The following is a 12277-nucleotide window of genomic DNA, read 5'->3' as shown; positions in this document are numbered from 1 at the left end:
CCCCTGAATTTGATTTTCCTCCTATTCTGTCCATTGCCACGACAATCGATTTATGTGTTTCCCTTTAAATAGCGCTAAGTGACATACCCCCAGTGCAAAAGCGCTGCACAATTTCTGAAGCTGGTTCGACCTTCCCAACAGAGATAGAAGGCCGATCACTTGTAGATTCTAGGAGGTCACGAAGGCACATATGGCATCAATAATGTGACAGAAGGATCAGGATCATCCTACATGATTTCTGGAGCACGATGAAATTCCTCTTTGAGCACACGTATACTATGCTTGTCAACAACACGGCCCAAATCATGAGAAATCTCGAAGGGGTCTTCTATGCAAATAAGATGTCGCTCATTTCCAATACGCCTCGTCCAATCCTTTTCATTCTTACTAAGAAACCCTCCAGTGCGTACCGATATCACCGAATTGGCATAATCATGACGGAAAGCCCAGTAGTAAAAGAAAACTGATAGCAATTGACCAAGGGTTTCCTTGTTTCCAGCACCATAGTTTTTCAGTTTCTCAACTTGATCAAAGTAAGCACATTCAGTCTTACCGATTACAACTTGGTATGCTGCTTCCATTTCCTGTAAGCAAGGAAGAATAGGGAGTCTGCGCTGTTGTAGAACGTGTATGCACATAAGCACATACGCATAGCTAGACAGAGTACCCTGATATGTCTCATTGATCTGCTGACCTTTTGCCCAATGCTTTACCATGAATGTAAGTTGCTGTAAACGGACATCTATTTGTGCATAATCATAGAGAAGCTTTGTATTTACGACCGCCAAGATACTATTAGGTCAGAGAGCATGGCCTCCATTAATAAGATATATCTGTTGAGAGCTGGATCCGTCGATATCACCGTCGGGCATCCTCCATTTACAGTTCCATGTGTTCATTACCATGCTCTGATGCATGCCATGTGTGCACGTTGCTGTCGTTCAATCATCACTGCAGAAACTTGACTTTCCACCCTCTTGTATTGTAGTTTGATCACTAGGAAACACTTTATTTTCTTTTAGGTAATCGGATAAGTACTAGATGCAAAGTAAGAAATAAAAACGAGGCTATGCAGAACTTGCATTAGCACCGCTAATGATTTCGATCTGCGTTCCAAAGTCAATATGACTAGCAGGTGCTCGAGCAAGCATGACACGATCCTTGAATGAAAAAGTCTGTTTCATAAGCCATGACATCCCACCATTGCGGCCTTTAGCTAAAAGTGCATTTTCTATGTATATAACAGCTTTAGGGAGTGACTGTATTTTCCTATTGCCAGCGCCTTTTGGAAAGAAACAATAACCATGTCTCCAGTATGCACGGTGGCATGTTCACAATTCATCAAGCAGTAGTTTCATTATTTGCAGAATATATTTAATTTGTGAACCTATCGGCCTATGAATCCTGAATTCCAGAAACCATAAACCAAACTAAAAATCACCTTCTTTCTTGCTGGACAACAGTCGATTATAATCCTCTGTAGTAAACCCATAAAAGGCATCTGGCACATCTGGAATCGGTTTTGGGTTACGTGAATTTCTAGCAGTCGAACTGAGAAAATTAGTACTTCCCGTTCTAGAGATAAACTCAAGTGTGTTGCCCGCAAAAACCATTTTCTTTGACTGGAAACAATAGGCTGGCCCTTCCATAAAGAAAAGCGAGGTGGATCTTTTTCAAGATTGAGAAGTTCAAATGACAAACATGGTGACTGTGTAAAGATCAATCTTTCAACATGAAGTCTTGCCCCTGTGAAGCAGTTATCAACAATATTGCAAATGTCTTGATCTAGCTTTGCTACATCTACCGAAATTGTAAGGTCAATCTCCTTGAGACTGAAGTAAAGGGCGTTCACCGAAGTATCAGGTAAAACACCTACAGGATTTACCACAATGCCATCAGCCACAAAAGAAGTAATTCTTAAACATGATTCCTCTTGAAGATTAATCTTAATGGGCTGCAACTGAACAACTGTTTGTGATGGACCAAAAAGGCTCTGGTGTGGCTCTAAACACTGCAGTGTCAATAGTAGTAAACACCATTCGGGCAGAAACCTTATCATCAGGTGGAAGTAAACTAGAAAAATACCTCACAAACGACCCAAAGTAATGACCTGATTTATTGTTTGAACAAATCCCCAATTTCGTAGCACGCTACGAAATCACTAAAACAGGTTGCGCTGCGAAACTGCTAAAGGATTTCTGCGCTGCGAAAACACTTTGTCCTTAAGCTAGTCTGAGAAATTTTGGCAACAGAATTTTCAGTGATAACAGTGGCTCCACTTGGGATAGTGTGCCCTTGTGGTACACTAAGAACTTGCAGGTCCAGTGCCTTATCTATTTATGACAAACAGAAATTTACTTAACAAGCATGACTGTAGGAGAAAGAAAGCTACATCTACTGAAAAATGCTCAGTTAACCTTGAGCTTATTTGCCTTTACCTACCTACCTACCCTAACAATTTCAACTTCTTTCTTCTCAATCAATATGAAATTTCCAATGTAGCCAATCCTCTGTTTTATCTGATATTTGACTTCTTTGACTGCATCGGAGTTCAGAGCCAATATGATAGTGTGATGACCGCTGCCACTGGAATTGTCTCTGATCTTTATAGGAAAACTGAAATACTGGAGTGTAAAACTCTTCCATGTAATCAGCTACAGGATCCCAGAATACATGATCAGCTTGATTTTTCTTGTAACTTTCCGGCTGCGCAAATTGACCTTCAACAGCAGTGTGCATTTCCTCAAGTGTAAAAGAGAAAGGAAACAATACTCTCTCCTTATGTTCTGCCATAGAAAGCTGCTGAAAATAATGATCATGATTATGAAAACTATATGCCTGAATTTGTCCTTCTAAACCTTTAATTTCGTTTTCAAGGTCCTCAGCAAATTCATCCAAAAATCTCATCCTATCCTCTGCCTTGCAGTCAAAGGATTTTATATATGAGGACAAGGACAAAGAAAAAGATTCATTTGTTTCTTCTCTACTATGATCATTATTCCATTGTTTAAAACCTTCAACTGAGGGAGAGTCTGCCACCACCTCTGACCTATCTATCCATTCCTCCAAAAACATGAGCCAAAGGTCTTGAAATGACTTAATGGATTTGGCAGGAAAACTTTCAATCCATTGTTTACATTTCCCTTGAAGTGAATCATAAAATAACATAATGCAAACATCTTCATGTTTAACTCTAAGAAGCTCAGCAAAATGACAGAAATCTGTGATATGCTTCAGAGTTAAACTCAAATCTTCTCCATTAAATTTGGGACCATTCCTTAGAAAATATGCATCCTTGGGAAAATGATTTGGGAAACCATGAATTCTTGAAAAATCTATGCATGCATACCTTGAACTAAAAATGGTAGCTTCTGGGTCCTTCATAACTCCAGTGGAATCACCATGAACCTATGAATTTCGAATTCTTCAACAATGGAGTCGCCAAGGTAGTTTTGCAGCCTCAAAAACCTTCTGAGCTCCTGCTACCTTCAGAAGTTCAGCTTCATAATTTCGGGAAAGAATAATCTTCAGGCTCCCGGCAGACGCACCAAAATGTTATCACAAAATCACACACTGAAGGCTGCCTATCAGTAAGATAATGTGTAACTATTTCAAACCTAGCTTTGGACTAAGGCTTAGCCTCCTTAGTCTGAGAGGGCTCTCTCACAGATTATGAATGTTGATCACTAACAAGGAAAGATGGCTAACTCTTTAACAAACACATGAAAATAAGCTGGCTGGACAGATATCAGATTGATTCCCATTGGGCTTATGGAGTCTCACACATCTCAGCAAACCAAAATACTATTTTTCATGGAAGTCAGGGCTCTTTACATCTATGCTCAAACATAACTAACATAAAACACAGTCTGCCATAACATACAGGAAGTCAGAGCAAGTGGGCATGAGTTCAGAGTGATTATGCAATAACAGAACTGTAAAAGAACACTAAAATAACAAGCCCCCATACATTTGAACAATGAGATCTATTGAGAATCCTGAGGCATAAACAACAGTCATTTGTATTCCTGAAACATGCTTTACATAAACCAAAATAGACTTGTTCTCTATCAAAGTATCCAACCCTTTTTACATCCAAGTCTGATCTATATATAGGAATACATTCTTAACCACCTTGAGCTTCCTCCTCCAGCATGAGGGGAGCTCGAAGGTTGCTATTAACTACTCCTGTCTTCTGTTTAACTAACTCATTAAATACATAAGTACTGAACTGTAATTACAAAGAGTCCTAATTTAATCAAAACTCAAAATCTGTCCTCTTCGTAGCATGATTCCTTCTTGATTCTTGACATCTGTCTTTCTCTTCGTTCAGCTGAGATGGCATGAGATGGCATGAGATGGGCAATTAATGTCTCATGCTGGCTCTGCATACCGGAGGCTTTGATCTAATCTGTGCTAGCTGAGCATATCCCTAACTTTTCGGTTATGGTCCCCCATCACCGAGTATGCAGCAGTGGGTACTTTAAGTCTTTAATAACCCCAAAAAACAAAAATAGAGCAGACTGCCACGTCCATAACGTGCTGGCCACCTTTTTTTATGCGTGAAGACAACACCTTTCGAAAAGATTTGCTGACTTGTCAATCATAATTGATTAGCTCAACTGAAATATGCAGCTACAGTTAACTTCAAAAGCACAGTCTTTCAGCATCAGTTATACAACATGACTTTTATTTTGAGCTATGTTAAAACAATAAGACCTGAAATTGCATTCATTTATGCCACCACCAACAGCAACTTCTTTCTCTGACTTCAATCAATAGCTTTCCAATGTACTGACTGTTACTTGCAATTTTAAAGTCCAGATTGAATACAAATTCAAATTCCCAGCTTTTCATCTCCAACGTGCTGACACCCCTAACTTTTGCATAATAAGCATTGTTAAAGAATGCATCATCAACAAACTTTGCTGCAACCATCACACTTGTGAAAAGTGTGTAATATTTATTCTATCCTACAAGATTCCTGCACAATTCAATGACACAGCTACTTTACCTTTAATTCCTGGCTCTGTCAGCCCTTGAAACATCATAAGAAAACCTGTTAGTTACAAGCACAGAAATTGACTTTCCTAAACATAGACAATAGACATTCTGGAAATAATGAATTCATCCTGCCGAATGCAACAAGTGGCATTAGATTCCTTGCAGTGAGTCCAGGAAAGTTGTGGACTCAATAATCACATTCTTGTTTCAAGTTTCAGTCCTAATCCATTCCTCAGTTTACTTGCCACCACAAATTTTGAGGAACTCTGGTGTTGTCCAGTTGTTTCACATTTTACAATTTCTTTCAACTTCTTCAACGCATAGGATCCTCACCACCTTCCCCTGAATTTGATTTTCCTCCTATTCTGTTCATTGCCACGACAATCGATTTATGTGTTTCCCTTTAAATAGCGCTAAGTGACATACCCCCAGTGCAAAAGCGCTGCACAATTTCTGAAGCTGGTTCGACCTTCCCAACAGAGATAAAAGGCCGATCACTTGTAGATTCTAGGAGGTCACGAAGGCACATATGGCATCAATAATGTGACAGAAGGATCAGGATCATCCTACATGATTTCTGCAGCACGATGAAATTCCTCTTTGAGCACACGTATACTGTGCTTGTCAACAACACGGCCCAAATCATGAGAAATCTCGAAGGGGTCTTCTATGCAAATAAGATGTCGCTCATTTCCAATACGCCTCGTCCAATCCTTTTCATTCTTACTAAGAAACCCTCCAGTGCGTACTGATATCACCGAATTGGCATAATCATGACGGAAAGCCCAGTAGTAAAAGAAAACTGATAGCAATTGACCAAGGGTTTCCTTGTTTCCAGCACCATAGTTTTTCAGTTTCTCAACTTGATCGAAGTAAGCACATTCAGTCTTACCGATTACAACTTGGTATGCTGCTTCCATTTCCTGTAAGCAAGGAAGAATAGGGAGTCTGCGCTGTTGTAGAACGTGTATGCACATAAGCACATACGCATAGCTAGACAGAGTACCCTGATATGTCTCATTGATCTGCTGACCTTTTGCCCAATGCTTTACCATGAATGCAAGTTGCTGTAAACGGACATCTATTTGTGCATAATCATAGAGAAGCTTTGTATTTACGACCGCCAGGATACTATTAGGTCAGAGAGCATGGCCTCCATTAATAAGATATATCTGTTGAGAGCTGGATCCGTCGATATCACCGTCGGGCATCCTCCATTTACAGTGCCATGTGTTCATTACCATGCTCTGATGCATGCCATGTGTGCACGTTGCTGTCGTTCAATCATCACTGCAGAAACTTGACTTTCCACCCTCTTGTATTGTAGTTTGATCACTAGGAAACTCTTTATTTTCTTTTAGGTAATCGGATAAGTACTAGATGCAAAGTAAGAAATAAAAACGAGGCTATGCAGAACTTGCATTAGCACCGCTAATGATTTCGATCTGCGTTCCAAAGTCAATATGACTAGCAGGTGCTCCAGCAAGCATGACACGATCCTTGAATGAAAAAGTCTGTTTCATAAGCCATGACATCCCACCATTGCGGCCTTTAGCTAAAAGTGCATTTTCTATGTATATAACAGCTTTAGGGAGTGACTGTATTTTCCTATTGCCAGCGCCTTTTGGAAAGAAACAATAACCATGTCTCCAGTATGCACGGTGGCATGTTCACAATTCATCAAGCAGTAGTTTCATTATTTGCAGAATATATTTAATTTGTGAACCTATCGGCCTATGAATCCTGAATTCCAGAAACCATAAACCAAACTAAAAATCACCTTCTTTCTTGCTGGACAACAGTCGATTATAATCCTCTGTAGTAAACCCATAAAAGGCATCTGGCACATCTGGAATCGGTTTTGGGTTACGTGAATTTCTAGCAGCCGAACTGAGAAAAACAAGTACTTCCCGTTCTAGAGATAAACTCAAGTGTGTTGCCCGCAAAAACCATTTTCTTTGACTGGAAACAATAGGCTGGCCCTTCCATAAAGAAAAGCGAGGTGGATCTTTTTCAAGATTGAGAAGTTCAAATGACAAACATGGTGACTGTGTAAAGATCAATCTTTCAACATGAAGTCTTGCCCCTGTGAAGCAGTTATCAACAATATTGCAAATGTCTTGATCTAGCTTTGCTACATCTACCGAAATTGTAAGGTCAATCTCCTTGAGACTGAAGTAAAGGGCGTTCACCGAAGTATCAGGTAAAACACCTATAGGATTTACCACAATGCCATCAGCCACAAAAGAAGTAATTCTTAAACATGATTCCTCTTGAAGATTAATCTTAATGGGCTGCAACTGAACAACTGTTTGTGATGGACCAAAAAGGCTCTGGTGTGGCTCTAAACACTGCAGTGTCAATAGTAGTAAACACCATTCGGGCAGAAACCTTATCATCAGGTGGAAGTAAACTAGAAAAATACCTCACAAACGACCCAAAGTAATGACCTGATTTATTGTTTGAACAAATCCCCAATTTCGTAGCACGCTACGAAATCACTAAAACAGGTTGCGCTGCGAAACTGCTAAAGGATTTCTGCGCTGCGAAAACACTTTGTCCTTAAGCTAGTCTGAGAAATTTTGGCAACAAAATTTTCAGTGATAACAGTGGCTCCACTTGGGATAGTGTGCCCTTGTGGTACACTAAGAACTTGCAGGTCCAGTGCCTTATCTATTTATGACAAACATAAATTTACTTGACAAGCATGACTGTAGGAGAAAGAAAGCTACATCTACTGAAAAATGCTCAGTTAACCTTGAGCTTATTTGCCTTTACCTACCTACCTACCCTAACAATTTCAACTTCTTTCTGCTCAATCAATATGAAATTTCCAATGTAGCCAATCCTCTGTTTTATCTGATATTTGACTTCTTTGACTGCATCGGAGTTCAGAGCCAATATGATAGTGTGATGACCGCTGCCACTGGAATTGTCTCTGATCTTTATAGGAAAACTGAAATACTGGAGTGTAAAACTCTTCCATGTAATCAGCTACAGGATCCCAGAATACATGATCAGCTTGATTTTTCTTGTAACTTTCCGGCTGTGCAAACTGACCTTCAACAGCAGTGTGCATTTCCTCAAGTGTAAAAGAGAAAGGAAACAATACTCTCTCCTTATGTTCTGCCATAGAAAGCTGCTGAAAATAATGATCATGATTATGAAAACTATATGCCTGAATTTGTCCTTCTAAACCTTCAATTTCTTTTTCAAGGTCCTCAGCAAATTCATCCAAAAATCTCATCCTATCCTCTGCCTTGCAGTCAAAGGATTTTATATATGAGGACAAGGACAAAGAAAAAGATTCATTTGTTTCTTCTCTACTATGATCATTATTCCATTGTTTAAAACCTTCAACTGAGGGAGAGTCTGCCACCACCTCTGACCTATCTATCCATTCCTCCAAAAACATGAGCCAAAGGTCTTGAAATGACTTAATGGATTTGGCAGGAAAACTTTCAATCCATTGTTTACATTTCCCTTGAAGTGAATCATAAAATAACATAATGCAAACATCTTCATGTTTAACTCTAAGAAGCTCAACAAAATGACAGAAATTTGTGATATGCTTCAGAGTTAAACTCAAATCTTCTCCATTAAATTTGGGACCATTCCTTAGAAAATATGCATCCTTGGGAAAATGATTTGGGAAACCATGAATTCCTGAAAAATCTATGCATGCATACCTTGAACTAAGAATGGTAGCTTCTGGGTCCTTCATAACTCCAGTGGAATCACCATGAACCTATGAATTTCGAATTCTTCAACAATGGAGTCGCCAAGGTAGTTTTGCAGCCTCAAAAACCTTCTGAGCTCCTGCTACCTTCAGAAGTTCAGCTTCATAATTTCGGGAAAGAATAATCTTCAGGCTCCCGGCAGACGCACCAAAATGTTATCACAAAATCACACACTGAAGGCTGCCTATCAGTAAGATAATGTGTAACTATTTCAAACCTAGCTTTGGACTAAGGCTTAGCCTCCTTAGTCTGAGAGGGCTCTCTCACAGATTATGAATGTTAATCATTAACAAGGAAAGATGGCTAAATCTTTAACAAACACATGAAAATAAGCTGGCTGGACAGATATCAGATTGATTCCCATTGGGCTTATGGAGTCTCACACATCTCAGCAAACCAAAATACTATTTTTCATGGAAGTCAGGGCTCTTTACATCTATGCTCAAACATAACTAACATAAAACACAGTCTGCCATAACATACAGGAAGTCAGAGCATGTGGGCATGAGTTCTGAGTGATTATGCAATAACAGAACTGTAAAAGAACACTAAAATAACAAGCCCCCATACATTTGAACAATGAGATCTATTGAGAATCCTGAGGCAAAAACAACAGTCATTTGTATTCCTGAAACATGCTTTACATAAACCAAAATAGACTTGTTCACTATCAAAGTATCCAACCCTTTTTACATCCAAGTCTGATCTATATATAGGAATACATTCTTAACCACCTTGAGCTTCCTCCTCAAGCATGAGGGGAGCTCGAAGGTTGCTATTAACTACTCCTGTCTTCTGTTTAACTAACTCATTAAATACATAAGTACTGAACTGTAATTACAAAGAGTCCTAATTTAATCAAAACTCAAAATCTGTCCTCTTCGTAGCATGATTCCTTCTTGATTCTTGACATCTGTCTTTCTCTTCGTTCAGCTGAGATGGCATGAGATGGCATGAGATGGCATGAGATGGGCAATTAATGTCTCATGCTGGCTCTGCATACCGGAGGCTTTGATCTGTTCTGTGCTGGCTGAGCATATCCCTAACTTTTCGGTTCTGGTCCCCCATCACCGAGTATGCAGCAGTGGGTACTTTAAGTCTTTAATAACCCCAAAAAACAAAAATAGCGTAGACTGCCACGTCCATAACGTGCTGGCCACCTTTTTTTATGTGTGAAGACAACACCTTTCGAAAAGATTTGCTGACTTGTCAATCATAATTGATTAGCTCAACTGAAACATGCAGCTACAGTTAACTTTAAAAGCACAGTCTTTCAGCATCAGTTATACAACATGACTTTTATGTTGAGCTATGTTAAAGCAATAAGACCTGAAATTGCATTCATTTATGCCACCACCAACAGCAACTTCTTTCTCTGACTTCAATCAATAGCTTTCCAATGTACTGACTGTTACTTGCAATTTTAAAGTCCAGATTGAATACAAATTCAAATTCCCAGCTTTTCATCTCCAACGTGCTGACACCCCTAACTTTTGCATAATAAGCATTGTTAAAGAATGCATCATCAACAAACTTTGCTGCAACCATCACACTTGTGAAAAGTGTGTAATATTTATTCTATCCTACAGGATTCCTGCACAATTCAATGACACAGCTACTTTACCTTTAATTCCTGGCTCTGTCAGCCCTTGAAACATCATAAGAAAACCTGTTAGTTACAAGCACAGAAATTGACTTTCCTAAACATAGACAATAGACATTCTGGAAATAATGAATTCATCCTGCCGAATGCAACAAGTGGCATTAGATTCCTTGCAGTGAGTCCAGGAAAGTTGTGGACTCAATAATCACATTCTTGTTTCAAGTTTCAGTCCTAATCCATTCCTCAGTTTACTTGCCACCACAAATTTTGAGGAACTCTGGTGTTGTCCAGTTGTTTCACATTTTACAATTTCTTTCAACTTCTTCAACGCACAGGATCCTCACCACCTTCCCCTGAATTTGATTTTCCTCCTATTCTGTTCATTGCCACGACAATCGATTTATGTGTTTCCCTTTAAATAGCGCTAAGTGACATACCCCCAGTGCAAAAGCGCTGCACAATTTCTGAAGCTGGTTCGACCTTCCCAACAGAGATAGAAGGCCGATCACTTGTAGATTCTAGGAGGTCACGAAGGCACATATGGCATCAATAATGTGACAGAAGGATCAGGATCATCCTACATGATTTCTGCAGCACGATGAAATTCCTCTTTGAGCACACGTATACTGTGCTTGTCAACAACACGGCCCAAATCATGAGAAATCTCGAAGGGGTCTTCTATGCAAATAAGATGTCGCTCATTTCCAATATGCCTCGTCCAATCCTTTTCATTCTTACTAAGAAACCCTCCAGTGTGTACTGATATCACCGAATTGGCATAATCATGACGGAAAGCCCAGTAGTAAAAGAAAACTGATAGCAATTGACCAAGGGTTTCCTTGTTTCCAACACCATAGTTTTTCAGTTTCTCAACTTGATCGAAGTAAGCACATTCAGTCTTACCGATTACAACTTGTTATGCTGTTTCCATTTCCTGTAAGCAAGGAAGAATAGGGAGTCTGCGCTGTTGTAGAACGTGTATGCACATAAGCACATACGCATAGCTAGACAGAGTACCCTGATATGTCTCATTGATCTGCTGACCTTTTGCCCAATGCTTTACCATGAATGCAAGTTGTTGTAAACGGACATCTATTTGTGCATAATCATAGAGAAGCTTTGTATTTACGACCGCCAAGATACTATTAGGTCAGAGAGCATGGCCTCCATTAATAAGATATATCTGTTGAGAGCTAGATCCGTCGATATCACCGTCGGGCATCCTCCATTTACAGTGCCATGTGTTCATTACCATGCTCTGATGCATGCCATGTGTGCACGTTGCTGTCGTTCAATCATCACTGCAGAAACTTGACTTTCCACCCTCTTGTATTGTAGTTTGATCACTAGGAAACTCTTTATTTTCTTTTAGGTAATCGGATAAGTACTAGATGCAAAGTAAGAAATAAAAACGAGGCTATGCAGAACTTGCATTAGCACCGCTAATGATTTCGATCTGCGTTCCAAAGTCAATATGACTAGCAGGTGCTCCAGCAAGCATGACACGATCCTTGAATGAAAAAGTCTGTTTCATAAGCCATGACATCCCACCATTGCGGCCTTTAGCTAAAAGTGCATTTTCTATTTATATAACAGCTTTAGGGAGTGACTGTATTTTCCTATTGCCAGCGCCTTTTGGAAAGAAACAATAACCATGTCTCCAGTATGCACGATGGCATGTTCACAATTCATCAAGCAGTAGTTTCATTATTTGCAGAATATATTTAATTTGTGAACCTATCGGCCTATGAATCCTGAATTCCAGAAACCATAAACCAAACTAAAAATCACCTTCTTTCTTGCTGGACAACAGTCGATTATAATCCTCTGTAGTAAACCCATAAAAGGCATCTGGCACATCTGGAATCGGTTTTGGGTTACGTGAATTTCTAGCAGCCAAACTGAGAAAAACAAGTACTTCCCGTTCTAG

General features: G+C 39.5%; 2 pseudogenes; both read right to left on the bottom strand.

The window, feature by feature from the left end:
• Positions 1-227: 227 nt before the first annotated feature.
• Positions 228-716, bottom strand: LOC149247020 (UTP:RNA uridylyltransferase 1 pseudogene; annotated as a pseudogene).
• Positions 717-5519: 4803 nt separating this feature from the next.
• Positions 5520-5924, bottom strand: LOC149247019 (UTP:RNA uridylyltransferase 1 pseudogene; annotated as a pseudogene).
• Between the last annotated feature and the right edge of the window lie 6353 nt (positions 5925-12277).

The sequence above is a fragment of the Pinus tabuliformis genome, chromosome 7 (genome assembly GCF_031772625.1).
Source record: "Pinus tabuliformis cultivar Carrire ecotype Pingquan chromosome 7, CPIR1, whole genome shotgun sequence".
Classification (NCBI taxonomy): domain Eukaryota; kingdom Viridiplantae; phylum Streptophyta; class Pinopsida; order Pinales; family Pinaceae; genus Pinus; species Pinus tabuliformis.
The sequence above is the reverse complement of the archived record's forward strand: the minus strand, read 5'-3'. Positions and strand labels throughout refer to the sequence as shown.